Source organism: Panthera tigris, chromosome A3 (assembly GCF_018350195.1).
Source record: "Panthera tigris isolate Pti1 chromosome A3, P.tigris_Pti1_mat1.1, whole genome shotgun sequence".
Taxonomy (NCBI): domain Eukaryota; kingdom Metazoa; phylum Chordata; class Mammalia; order Carnivora; family Felidae; genus Panthera; species Panthera tigris.
The window spans coordinates 123324287-123337172 of record NC_056662.1 but is presented as its reverse complement, the minus strand read 5'-3'; the positions used below and the strand labels follow the sequence as shown (position 1 = coordinate 123337172).

Here is a 12886-nt window from a genome sequence, read left to right as displayed (position 1 = left end):
ACCATCAAAACACATACCTATCAACAATCCAAATTATTCTGGGAATGGTGGGGGGGACACAGGTTAATAAAAAATCACCAGGAAGGACAAAAGCCTAGCTGACTGAGTAGAGGATGAAGAGTAGGTGGGACAGGTAAGACCTGAGCATTGCTGATACTGCGAAAGATGCTGCTACCGACTTGGTGACAGTACTGGTCTTAGGGGTGGGTTTTCCTGCAGAGAGACCAGGAAGTTGACCTCACCTTTTTACTTGTCACCCTTTTATCTGTTATCGATTGCTGTCTAACAAATTACCAAAACTTTTCTCTCCTGAACCAACTTTCTGTTATGAACTCTTACAAAGTGCTTTCTTAAAAAACAAAGAAAATACATAATCATTAAATGCTTATAGCAGTGAAGAAACATATGCCATTAAAGGAAATCTTAAAAAGTTTTTTAAATGTTTATTTTTGAGAGAGAGAAAGAGACAGCATGAGCAGGGGAGGGGCAGAGAAAGAGGGAGACACAGAATCCAAAGCAGGCTCCAGGCTCTGAGCCGTTAACACAGAGCCCAAAGTGGGGCTCGAACCCACGAACCGTGAGATCATGACCTGAGCTGAAGTCGGACGCTCAACTGACTGAGCCACTCAGGCGCCCCGAAAGGAAAATTTTAAAACACAAAGTAAATAGAAAAAAAATCACCCCCAAACTCACCACTCAAACACAATCACTATATTCACCTTGGTAATTTTATTTTCAAGCTTTTAAATGTATGTTTTCATTTAATATAGTTTTACTCATACATTCTGTATATATTTTAATACTCTCCTTAACATTCTATGACTCTTGTGTACTACAGCACCCTTTGGGAATATATTTTGATAGCTGCACATTCTATAGTCCACTTAACCTTTCCTTTAGGGCGGAACATTAGGGTGTTTCCAATTTTTTGCTACAACAAATGACAAGTTTTTGTACATGAGTGTTTTCTCTATCTTTGAGATTTTTTTCTTAATATAGATTCCAAAGAAAAGAATTAGTAGGTTCAAAGGGTATGGGCATTTTTTATAGGAATTATTTTTTTCTGATAACACACAGTCATTGTAAAATAGCAGAAACAATGTAGAGTCTCTACCTCCAACATACCCTTAACTCTAAATCCAGAGATCACTAATACAAGCCACCTGGTGTTTACCAGTTCAGACTTTCTACAAGTGTATACAGAAGTATATACACATACAACATTAAACTTTTCTTAAATACTGCTACTATTGTAGCAGCTCATTTTGATAACTGTTGAGGTCCATTTAGCAAGCATTATGAAGTGCTTCTATATACTCAATAAGCAGACATTATTAAATACTACCATATACTAATTTATTAAGCACTGTGTCATGTGTTGTGCTAGGTACATATTTTTTGATAGATTTTATTAGCTCTTCTTTAGTGAATTATCTGTTCATGTCCTCTGTGCCTTTATTGGGAAAGCTACTGTTCTTTTTATTGATTTCTACAAATTCTCTATAATAAGAAGCTAACCTTTTAGCTTAGTGGCTAGGAGCATGGACTTTGGAGTCAAACACACATGGGTTCAAATCCTACCACAGGCACTTACCAGCTGTCTAACCCTGAGCAAGTTACTTCTGTCTGAGGTCTCAGTTTCCTCATGTAGAAAATGGGAACAGGAGCCCCTCAAAGAGTTGCTGGGTGGATTAAGTAAGACCCACAAATGATAGCAACAGTAATATACTAACTGCCACAGCAAAAAATAGTTCATAATTTAATCTTTAATAATTCTAAATATCTACAAGAGAACTAAGTATCTTCTACAAAATTTTATACCCTAATATGCAACAATGCATAACAGTTCAAATTTTCATTGTTTTCTTATTAGATAAAACAATATTGAGAGGAAGTGCTGTATTATTCTCTGTCTAAGCATGAAAACTCAAGTTAGATAGGTTTAAAATGACCTACATAAAATCATGATCTATCCATACTTTTCTGTAAACAATTTCACGTTCAGTTTAAAAAGCTACGTGTTGAGCTACAAAAGCAATTTATGGTACATTTAGTATGTTAAGTCTCTCTGTCTACTACATCAACCTTCAAAGTTACATTTACTTTTTTGCCTTCCTGAAATTTAAGATCTTACAAACCAACTGTAAAAAAACATTTTGGGGACAAAGAAAATCTGAATATTGACTATATTAGATGATATCAAAGAATTATCATTTTGTTAGCTGTGATAATGACATGGTGATTATATAACAAAAAGCCCCTTTTTCAAGATGCCCAATGAAGTCTTTATGGGTAAAATACCATGAGGGCTACAATTCAACTGAAAGTATTTAAGAAAAAAAAAAGGCAAAGGTAACAAAATACTAGTAGCTATATTAATCTGGATAATGGGTTCTGTAAATTCATTATACAATTACAATTATTTTTATTTTTCTGTTTGAAGTTTTTCATGATAGAAATTTTAGATGATCAATTTAAAAAGGAGTCTCTTTTTCCTTTCCATCTATATTAGCTTAGATAGCTGTATTCGTGCTTTGCTGAGATGGACTGCAACTGAATATAACTTTAAACTGCTTTATATTTTTTTAATGTTTATTTATTTTGAGACAGAGAGAGAGAGAGAAAGAGGAAGCGGGGGAGAGGCAGAGGCAGAGAGAGAGAGAGAGAGAGAGAGAGAGAGAGAGAGAGAGAGAAGAGAGAGAATCCCAAGCACACTCCACGTTGTCAGCACAGAGCCCAATGTGGGGCTCAATCCCATGAAGCATGGGATCATGACCTGAGCTGAAATCAAGAGTCGGACGGTCAACCAACTGAGCTGCCCAAGCACCCCACCTTTACACTGCTTTAAACTACTTAAACACCTTTCCCGGGCTATGTCTAAATTTCCTATCTCCAAAACAAGGTGGTTAGCTAAAGGCCCACATACAACAGTTGACTGATGACTTCCGCCACCAGAAGAACATTCTCAGAATTTGTTATAATGCCACAAATACAGCTACTTCAGTGCCTAGAGACACAATAACATAGGCATTGGGGTTTGCTGGAATGCAGAGGCCACTGCAAAACATAAGATTGAGAACTCGCACCCTGAAGTGTGGGGCTTAAGTCAGCTTCTGCTCACAGACTTCTGCTACCTTGCCACTTAAATCCAAGAAAGACAGTGAAATATACGTTCCCACCCCAGGTTTGACCCTGATAACTCAAGGAAATGAGAAAATACTTCTTGGGAGTGTTGTTTCCCTGAACAATCTGGATATCCGCACCTCTACTCAAGAGGGTCACTGTGCTTGTGGATCGGATCGTAGGCAGAAAGAGCTAGGATATGTGAAATACAGAAAAAAAGAACTTTCCTGTAGAGAACCTGATTACCATTCCTCCTGCTTCCAAGGGAGGATGTGAGAAGACAGAGCTGACATGTTCCCGAAAGACCAGGGGCAGATTTAATTGTCCACGGAATCTCCATACGTTCTGTGTTCCCAGCTTCTGGAAAGTTTGGTGGGAGCGTGCACCAGCATCACCTGCAGCACGGATAGCTAGGTCTCAGCCCTAACGTCTCAGATTCAGTACGTCTGAGTGGGACCCAATAATCTACATTGCTAACAAGACCCCAAGTAATGCTGATGCTGCTTTGAGAAATGCTGGCTTAGATATCTGAATGAGTGCCTCATATCATCTATTATCACACATCACAACTATGCCTGGGCCAGGAAGCAGTGGTGATAACATGAGTGTAGGCAGCACATAAGGCTGTTTGGCTAGTAGCCACTTCACTTCACTTGCCTTACTTGTTCCTTTAAACACATGTCATTAACTCCCAATATACTGGGTCTGTGAGAGGATGGGGAGAATTTTCCATATTTGATAGTACCATGGATACACAAATACTAAAATGGTTCAATATTTAAATCAGAAAAGTGCTCAGAAATACTCAGATGAAACACATTAGATAAAGTACTAAGTATTAACATGCATGAAGAATGTTTTATTATAAACCCCTGTTTTCACTTTCTTGCAGCTTTCCAAAAAAATTAGCCCTTTGTGGTGAAATTTTCCATGCTTGGTTTCAGCCCAAAGGTGATTTTTTTTTTTTTTGCACAGTTTGAGAAAAATATATTAAATAGTTTTTGAGTTATGAAAAGATGAAAAAAGCCCACACAATTTTTCCACTTTGAAAGCAATTTTAGGATTTTTTAAAAAATATGCAGATGACTAAAAAATGGCTGAAGTCAAAAAGTTGAAACTTTCCATGTGTTCAGCTTTCAGCAAGGTAGTCTCCTGGGTAATTCAGAAAAGATAATGTGTATGCATACACATAAACAGATAAGTAAATACATTTAAATAAATGCATAAGTGATTGGTAAAATAGCATTTCATCATATTCTATATAAACCTGCCTCAGAACAGGGGATTTATTATTTTCTGAAATGGAGTCTTTCACCAAGCAGAGTAGCTAGCTGTTGACTGCCTGACCTCTGTGGTTTTCACGTACCAGGGGTCACTCATGGTTCACAAGGACACAAGTGTGGCATTCCTGTGCCCTGTGTCTACAGAACCACCCACTTCCTTCCATACTCCATCTCCCCTCTGCCCCCAGCTCCGTCCTAGGATTCTGATTCATTGTCTTCTGAGTTCAATTTCTGCCCTTGGCCCATGCCTGAACACCAAGTCCCTTTATCTTCCTTGCTCTAGAAAACACACAGGTTCTCATTCCTCCTAATTCTCTCTGAACTCCCCATGAAAGCATTGACCTGCTTCCCATTAAAGTCTTCCTTGTGTATTTAAAGAGCTCAAGTATTAAAGAAACAGCAGTAGAAATCTTACATTTAGGTCCAAGAGGTTTTGGTGGTTTGTCAAAGTAACTTACTCTACCCCTTATCATCATGACCCCCCCCTAGCTACCTCACCTGGAAAACAGATAATGGAAAAGTTAGAAAACAGAAGGCAGAGTCCTGGTTCTGCCGCTTCATGGCTAACTGACATAAAAGTCAGACACGTAACTCTCTGGAACTATGGTCTCTCCATCACAAAATGGAAAAAATTAGGTTGTTTCTTGTCCTTATTACATGTAAACTTGTTTTGCAAATTTCAAATGAATGTTGGGTATAATTGTTAGTGATGACAATAGATCAATTTTAAAAACTGTTTCAGGTTTCTAGACTCAAATGAAGAACCAAGTTAAATCACAAAAACACTTTTGAAAGGGTTTAGTCCAAGATTAATAAAAATTCAATTTTCCTAGTTTCCAAGTGTGCAAGTTTAAGAGACAAATAGATGATGATGATCCTCCAACAAATGTTCCCATTTCTCTTTCACTCTCAACATCGCTCTCTGCATGGGCTATTCCTCTCAGCATGTGAAATGCTCTCCCACTTACAGGGAAAAAAATGTTCTCTTGACCAGTGTACTCTTTAAGTTATCATCTTGTCTCCTCCTCTTCACTGGCCAATTCCTGGAACACGATCCATTTATCACCTAACTGCTTGCAATCTCCTTCTCCCACTATTTCACTACAAACGTTCTCTTACGGGTCATTAATGGCCTTCTGGTTACCAATACTAGAAGCTTGAAGTTCTCTTTGAACTCAACTCTGCTACCCTATTTCAGTTATCTATTTTCACATAATGTACCATCCCCCAACTTATGGTTTAAAACCACAATGATTACTCTTTCTTATTCTGTGGGGTCAGGAATTCAAACAGGGCTCAGCCGGACTTCTGTTCCATGTGGCATTGGCTGGTCACTCCCTGGGCTGCATTCAGTAGCAAATGAGATAGGCTGAAAGGTCCAAGGTTTCACTCACACCTGGTTCCTCCTATGTGGCCAGCATGGGCTTTTTCACAGCATGATGGTCTCAGGCAGTTGGACTTTTGTATATGGCAGCTGGCTTCCAAGAGGGAAGAAATGGAAGTTCCCAGTCCCCGTAAGCTGAGAATTATTAGAATATCACTTCCACTGTATCCCATTGGTGAAAGTCACATGCCCAGCCCAAATGCAAAAGAGAAGGGAAAGGGACTTCATCTCTTGAGAGAGGAATGGCAAAGAATCTTTGGCCATCTTTAATCCACCATGTATCCACATCTTCCTTGACATTCTCCTTTCTCTTCTCTTACTGAGTGGTACACTCCAGCTTAGAGTAATGGCTTTCAATTTTTTTTAAACCTTAACTCACAGTAAGATATACATTCTACATTGTAATGTAGGATATCAACATACTCCATAAAAAGTGAAACAGAAGTTTCGCAATACAATACACTAATACTTTCTATTCTACCTTATTAGATATATTTTTACAAATGCTATTTATTGTTCACAAACAAGTTTCTCTGCTCTGAGGAGGATGACACTTTGCAGCCTCCTTACACTCTGCAGTCTGTTGATGGCAGACTTGGTCGTATAACTTGCTGTGTCTAATGCTGTGTGAAGAGCGACAAATGTCACTTCCAGGCAGAGGTTTTAAAATGCAGTGGCTGGTTCGTTATTTCCTTTTTATCTTCTGCCATGAGACTGGAATATTCCAGATGGAAGCTACTCCATCAATCTGGATTCTAGATTAAGAGTGCAAGGTGAGAACTACATGGGGCGACTAATCCCCAAAAGACTTGTATCATGAACAGTAAATAAGCGTTTGTTGTTAAAAGCTACTGACCCTGTGTTACTATAGCACGGTCTACCCTATCTTGACTAAAGCCACTGCAGTGGCTTCAGAATCCACGAATGGACTGTAGTTGTTATTTTGGAAAATTATTACATCTTTTTCCTCTTCCTCTTTTTTTTTAAAAAAAAATTTTAAAAAATGTTTATTTACTTTTGACAGAGAGAGAGAGAGAGAGAGAGAGAGAGAGAGAGAGACAGAGAGACAGAGCATGAATGGGGGAGGGGCAAAGAGAGAGAGGGAGACACAGAATCTGAAGCAGGCTCCAGGCTCTGAGCTGTCAGCACAGAGCCCGAAGCGGGGATTGAACCGACGAACTGGGAGATCATGACCTGAGCCAGAGTCGGACGCTCAACCGACTAAGCCACCCAGGCGCCCCTCTTCCTCTTCTTCATCCTTCTATCAAAGAAAGTCATTCTCCTCATATATATCTATGACCCGTTTCTTTCCTCTCTTAACAATTTCCCTTGGCAAATTCCATATACTGTCTTCATTATTTCTCATCTGAACTAGTAGTAAACCTGCCCATCACTTGGTTGTTAGCTTCTTAGTCTACACTCTCTCCCCAGTTCACTCACCTTTTTCTTGAGACATTAATATATCTGATGCAGTACTATTATCATCACAGGTCCTTCAGTGGCTCCTTGCTGTCCAAGAAATAGAGTCCAAATCTCGAGCCCAAACTTTCTTGTCCCCACTTCTATCAGCCTCGGTTCTCACTTCCCACGGCTCCCTTCATGCACACTATGCTGCACCCTAATCAGATCGCTCACTGCTCTCTTCATGTGTCCAGGGATAAAAACCATTTTTTTTCATACTGTTCCCACCGCTTAGAATATATAACAACCCCCTACCACCCAAACATCGAACTCTCTACTCCTACACGTTTCTAAGTACTAACTCAGTCTTCCCCTGCTCAAATACCAGCTCTTCACAAAGTCTTCTGATCTTCTCAGTGAGGGGCCATCTCTTTTTTCAAAACATTCAGAGCCTTAAGGTACCTCCTCATTTTGCCTTCCGTTTCTTAACACTTAATCTAGGGACAGGTCTCTCACAACAGTCACTTTGACATGTGAATGATCTCCTATTCTCCCCCCTCCCTCCAGTTTATCTCCACTGTTGATGTTATATGGATGTTTCTCACAAGCATATCTAACTTTGACTGCAGACATGAAGGTTCATCAGAATAGTGGAAGTGCACCACAGTCTAAATAATCTCATTGCTTGCAGAATATTTTTTTCCTTACTGCAGACAAGAGGCACTCTTAAATCAACACACATGTGGTTTAACATGCTATTTTAACTCTTTCAGTAAAAATTTTCAAGCTTCTCAGCTGTACTTGCAGTGTGTTTTGAGTCTCTCAAATTTTGAGTACCTAAAACACCACCAGGGATCCCAAAAGAAACAAAAGAAAGCTCCGAGCAGTAACAAATCCATGTACTTAATTTCATCAATTTTACTCTTGTATATTCATTTAAGACCTGTCCGTTTTTTTTTTTTTTTTGTTTTTTTTTAACGTTTATTTATTTTGGAGACAGAGAGAGACAGAGCATGAACGGGGGAGGGTCAGAGAGAGAGAGAGGGAGACACAGAATCTGAAACAGGCTCCAGGCTCTGAGCTGTCAGCACAGAGCCCGACGCGGGGCTCGAACTCACGGACCGCGAGATCATGACCTGAGCCGAAGTCAGCCGCTTAACCGACTGAGCCACCCAGGCGCCCTAAGACCTGTCCATTCTTAACACAAAATTCTAACATGATTATCTTTTTTCTCTACTAGCAGCAAACTGCAGTAAGAAATTGCAATAGGGAAGAAACACGGAGCCTAACACTGAGGAAGGAGACAGAGAAACTGTAAAATAAACAGACAAGTTTTTATTTTTATTTTTTAAAAGCATTATTATATAAGGAACTTTAGGACATAGGAAACTTCCTTTGATTGTGTTTTACTATAGTATAATAACACTTTTTCAAAATGATGTCCTTGAACCACTAATTCCTCCATAATCAATATGCATTGTTGGAGGATGCAGATGCAGATAAGGATGCAGATAAATAATAAATTTTAGACACAGTTTTATCCAACTGGATAAAAGAATCTGGTGTTTCAAAAAGTGAGTTCAAGTAATCTGGAAATTTCATTTAGAGAGAAGACATTTTTGCCAAGCAGACAGACAAAGGAAGCTCTATGTTATTGTGCATTTTCCCCAAGAAAAGGCCAAATGATATAAAAAATTAAGGTTTTGAAGGATCTGCTATCCCTGGAAGGGAATGAAGTGTTTTCATAAAGTGCTATATAAATACTTAGAGGAAAATAAAAGTTAAATTACTTGAGGTTCACCTCAAGACTCAGTGCTGAGTCTACTTAAGAATCAAGGGCTTTCAACTCCCAACCTTGAACTTTATGCAAACAATTTACTGGCAAAATCAGATGGCACATTTTTTTTAACATACATAGGATCAATGTTGAAAGAAGATTCTAAATAGTGGGGATAAGACTACTATTTCTGCTCTGATTACTCCACCTCTAGCTCCGAATTGCTAAAACAGCATTCATTCATGGAATCTCCTGTTCCCTGAGCTGCAATGTAATGGACCACGTGCAGCTTGTTGCGTATAGTCCACGAGTATAGTGAGCTATTGGCAGGCTCTGTTATCATTCTAAGTTTGAAAGACCCATCAAATATCTTCTTAGACTCTCTTTATACCCACAGCTAACATAACAGGACCCCACCCCTGGATTCAGACAGAGCTGAGACTGCATCCTGGCAAGGGACTGTGCTCTCAGTTCCCATCCATGAAAAGAAAGATGGGACAAGACTGTTCCCAAAGCCCATATCAGTTCTAAGATCCTATGAGTCTAAAACTATGTTTATTATTAGAAGTTATGACAGCTACTAATTAACAGTCTTCCAAATGTCTATTTTCTCTAGCTTCTATTTAAATTCTTTATTCTGGACATTACTGTCAAAACATAGGAAGCATTTCGATAATTCTATGTAACAAATTTGCTTAAAGAAACAAAAAAAATTTTAATTCTGGATTTTTAAAGAAGCCATTTTTTTTAGTATATTTAAATATAGGTCAGATAATACATCTAAAGTGTACAATAAGTTACTTAAAATGATTTTAAGACCAAAGTTTCCTATAATTAGTTATAAAAATATTATAAAGAACTGAACCAAAATAAAACCAAATAAACCAGCTACTAAACTACACATATGTCTTCAAAATCTTATGGGAGTCAAATATTCCAGTAAAAATAACAGAAGAGATGGAAACACAAGTTTCTTATTATCACACTTCATATGTTATAAAACATAACAGCTAACTTATTTTTGGCAAAATGATTAGGGATTGCAACACTCTGGCTTACACAAACTTATTTGATTGTCCAATGCATCTTAAATGGAGCGTGTCATGCTAACTTCAGGCATGCAGGCACCGTGCCGTCTTAGAGTAGCCCAGAGACACTGAAATTTCAACACTTCAGCAGGGATCACACCACCGATATTAACTGGGCCAGGTGTTTAAAGAGGGGTGGGGGGAACTTCAACAATGCAGTTAATTGAAACCAGATAAAGCTTTTGAATAATAATAAAAAAAATCATACAGATGTTCACCGTCTTCCCCGGGTGACCTTTATGGACAATTTATCGCACGCGTTATTTTCTAGAAAACACCCGCTTTAAGAAAACACAGTTTCACATGTCCCTCTGAAAACTCTATAATCACAGTATGAGTTATGTCTTCACAAACAGAGTACGTTAAGCTCATATTTCATCTTCCTTTCCCCTTTTCACCACTATTTCAAGGGCAAGAACACCTGGAAGTAGAGCAATAATTAGAAAGCTCTAAAGCTAAAGGAGCTGTAAGAAGCTGCATTAACCTTAAGATGCATTTGTATTTTTTTCCCAATAGATCTGTGAATGCAGGCCAAAATGGAGAGATGGGTTCAAAACAGGTGTGTTCAACAACTGCTTTCAAATATGCACAAGAGAAACCATACGTCACATGCAGAATCGAGAAACAAACAAAAACCAAAAAGATCGGTGATTAAGTTAATAGACTGTGAAGGACTCAGAAATGAATATTTTCTTCTCTATGTTTACAGAATAGTGTATTTGTCAGGGCTCCCCAGAAGGAAAAAACCAATAGGAGATACACACACACACACACACACACGCATGCACGCACAAAGATATAGATATATATAAAAGGAGACTTATTATAGGAACTGGTTCACATGATTATGGAGGCCCACAATATACCATCTGCAAGCTGGGAACCAGGAAAGCCAGTGGTATGATTCGGTCCGAGTTTGAAGGCCTGAGAACCAGAGGAGCTGATGGTGTAACGCCCAGAGTTGAAGCCCAGTGAACTCAGAGCTCCAGTGTCAGAGGTCAGGAAAAGATGGATGTGTCAACTGAAGAAGAGAGATAAAGAATCCTCCTTTCTTGAGTTTTGTTCTATTTGGGACCTGGATGGATTGGAGTATGCCCACTCACAATGATGAGAGCAAATCTTCTTTTCTCAGTCAACTGATGGAAATGCTAATCTCTTCTGGAAACATCCTCAGACATACTGAGAAATGTTTTACCAGCTATCTGGCTTTCCCTTAGCCCAGTCAAGTTGACACATAAAATTAGCCACCACAAATGGGGGCTCCTAGGTGGCTCAGTCGGTTAAGCATCAGACTCTTGATACTGGCTTGGGTCATGATCTCATGGTTTGTGAGACTGAGCCCCATGCCCAGCACAGAGCCTGCTTGGGATTCTCTCTCCCTCTCTCTCCGCCCCCACCCCCACACCTCTGCTTGTGCATGCACTGTCTCAAAATAAATAAATAAAAAAAATTAACTATCACAAATGGTAATGCTATTATTATTTCAAATATGCCAAGGACTCTTTTCTTTAAAATATGTATTTTTTAAGTGTTTAAAACACCTGGGATAACTAATAACCCAAAATTCTATTTCATATCAGTTTGCTATACTCTATTTGACAGGATAAACTCACCTCTATACTGGGAAATAAATGCATTCTTTTAATTTATATAGATCTATGTATCTACATACTTGATTGTACACCACACAAGTGGAATCCTAACTGTAGTAGTGGTGTGGCAGGCATCCTCTGACATGGCTCCCAGTGATCCTTACTTTCTAATATTCATGCTCTAGTGTAATCTGTTCCTCGAGTCGCGGGGGTGGGGCTAGACCTAGTGATTTACTTCTAACAAATGGAATACTGTAAAAGTAATGGGATATGATTTCTGTAATGAGGTTACAGTCTGTGACTTCCATTTTGCAATCAGACTCTTCCTCTGGTTCTTCTACCTTAGTTGCTCTAATGAGGCAAGTTAGAAAGACTCTCCCATGTTAAGGAACTGAGGGTGAACTCCACCCAAGTGCCAGCAATGAACCAAGGTCATCATTCCAAAAGCCCTCAAGGAATGGAGTCCTGCCAACAACCCCATAAGTGAGCTTAGAAGCACCTCTGTCTCAATTCAAATCTTCAAATGAGACTGTAGCCCTGGAAGACACCTTGATTGCAGTCTCATAAGATCATAAGATCAGCCAGATCCCAGACCCACAGAAACTGTGAGAGGATAAACGTGTATGGTTTTATGCTATTACGCTTTGGGGCAATTTGTTACTTGCTGTTGATAACTAATATAGTACTTAACTTAATTAGTGAGCCAATGGTTCCACTGTCATTTCCATCATCATAATAATAGCTAATACCTATTGTGGAACTTCTAAGGTCTAGACAGCATTCTTACTTCTTTATATAATTCCTCACAAAAATCCTTTGGGGAACATATTATTATCCCTATTTCACAGATGAGGAAACAGAGGTACAGAGATACTCCATAACTTGTCCCAGGTCACACAGACAAAATATGACACTGACTGTTTGAACGTAGGTAGGTGTCTTAGCTCTGGAACCAGGGCTTACGGCAACTGTGTAAACAGAAGCACTGAGTGGCAGGGCTGGGCACTGTGAAGATGGTAACCTCATCACACAGTATTGGAGGAGATTTAGAAGGCACAAAAGAGATTAGAAGCCAAGCCAAATGCTAAAAACAGAAATGAAATCTCTCCTTTCTGATTAAGATGGCTTATCCATGGGAAAAAAAATAGAAACAATAAAACAGCGAATGGATTGCAATCTTGAATTTATCAAAATCACATTCAGAAATGAAAAATACATTTTCTTATACTCAATAAAAG

General features: G+C 38.9%; 1 protein-coding gene across 6 annotated transcripts in view; it reads right to left on the bottom strand.

Annotated features, from left to right (window-relative positions):
* LDAH (lipid droplet associated hydrolase) overlaps positions 1-12886 on the bottom strand; it is a 116831-nt gene that overhangs the window by 60598 nt on the left and 43347 nt on the right. The window lies entirely within an intron of this gene.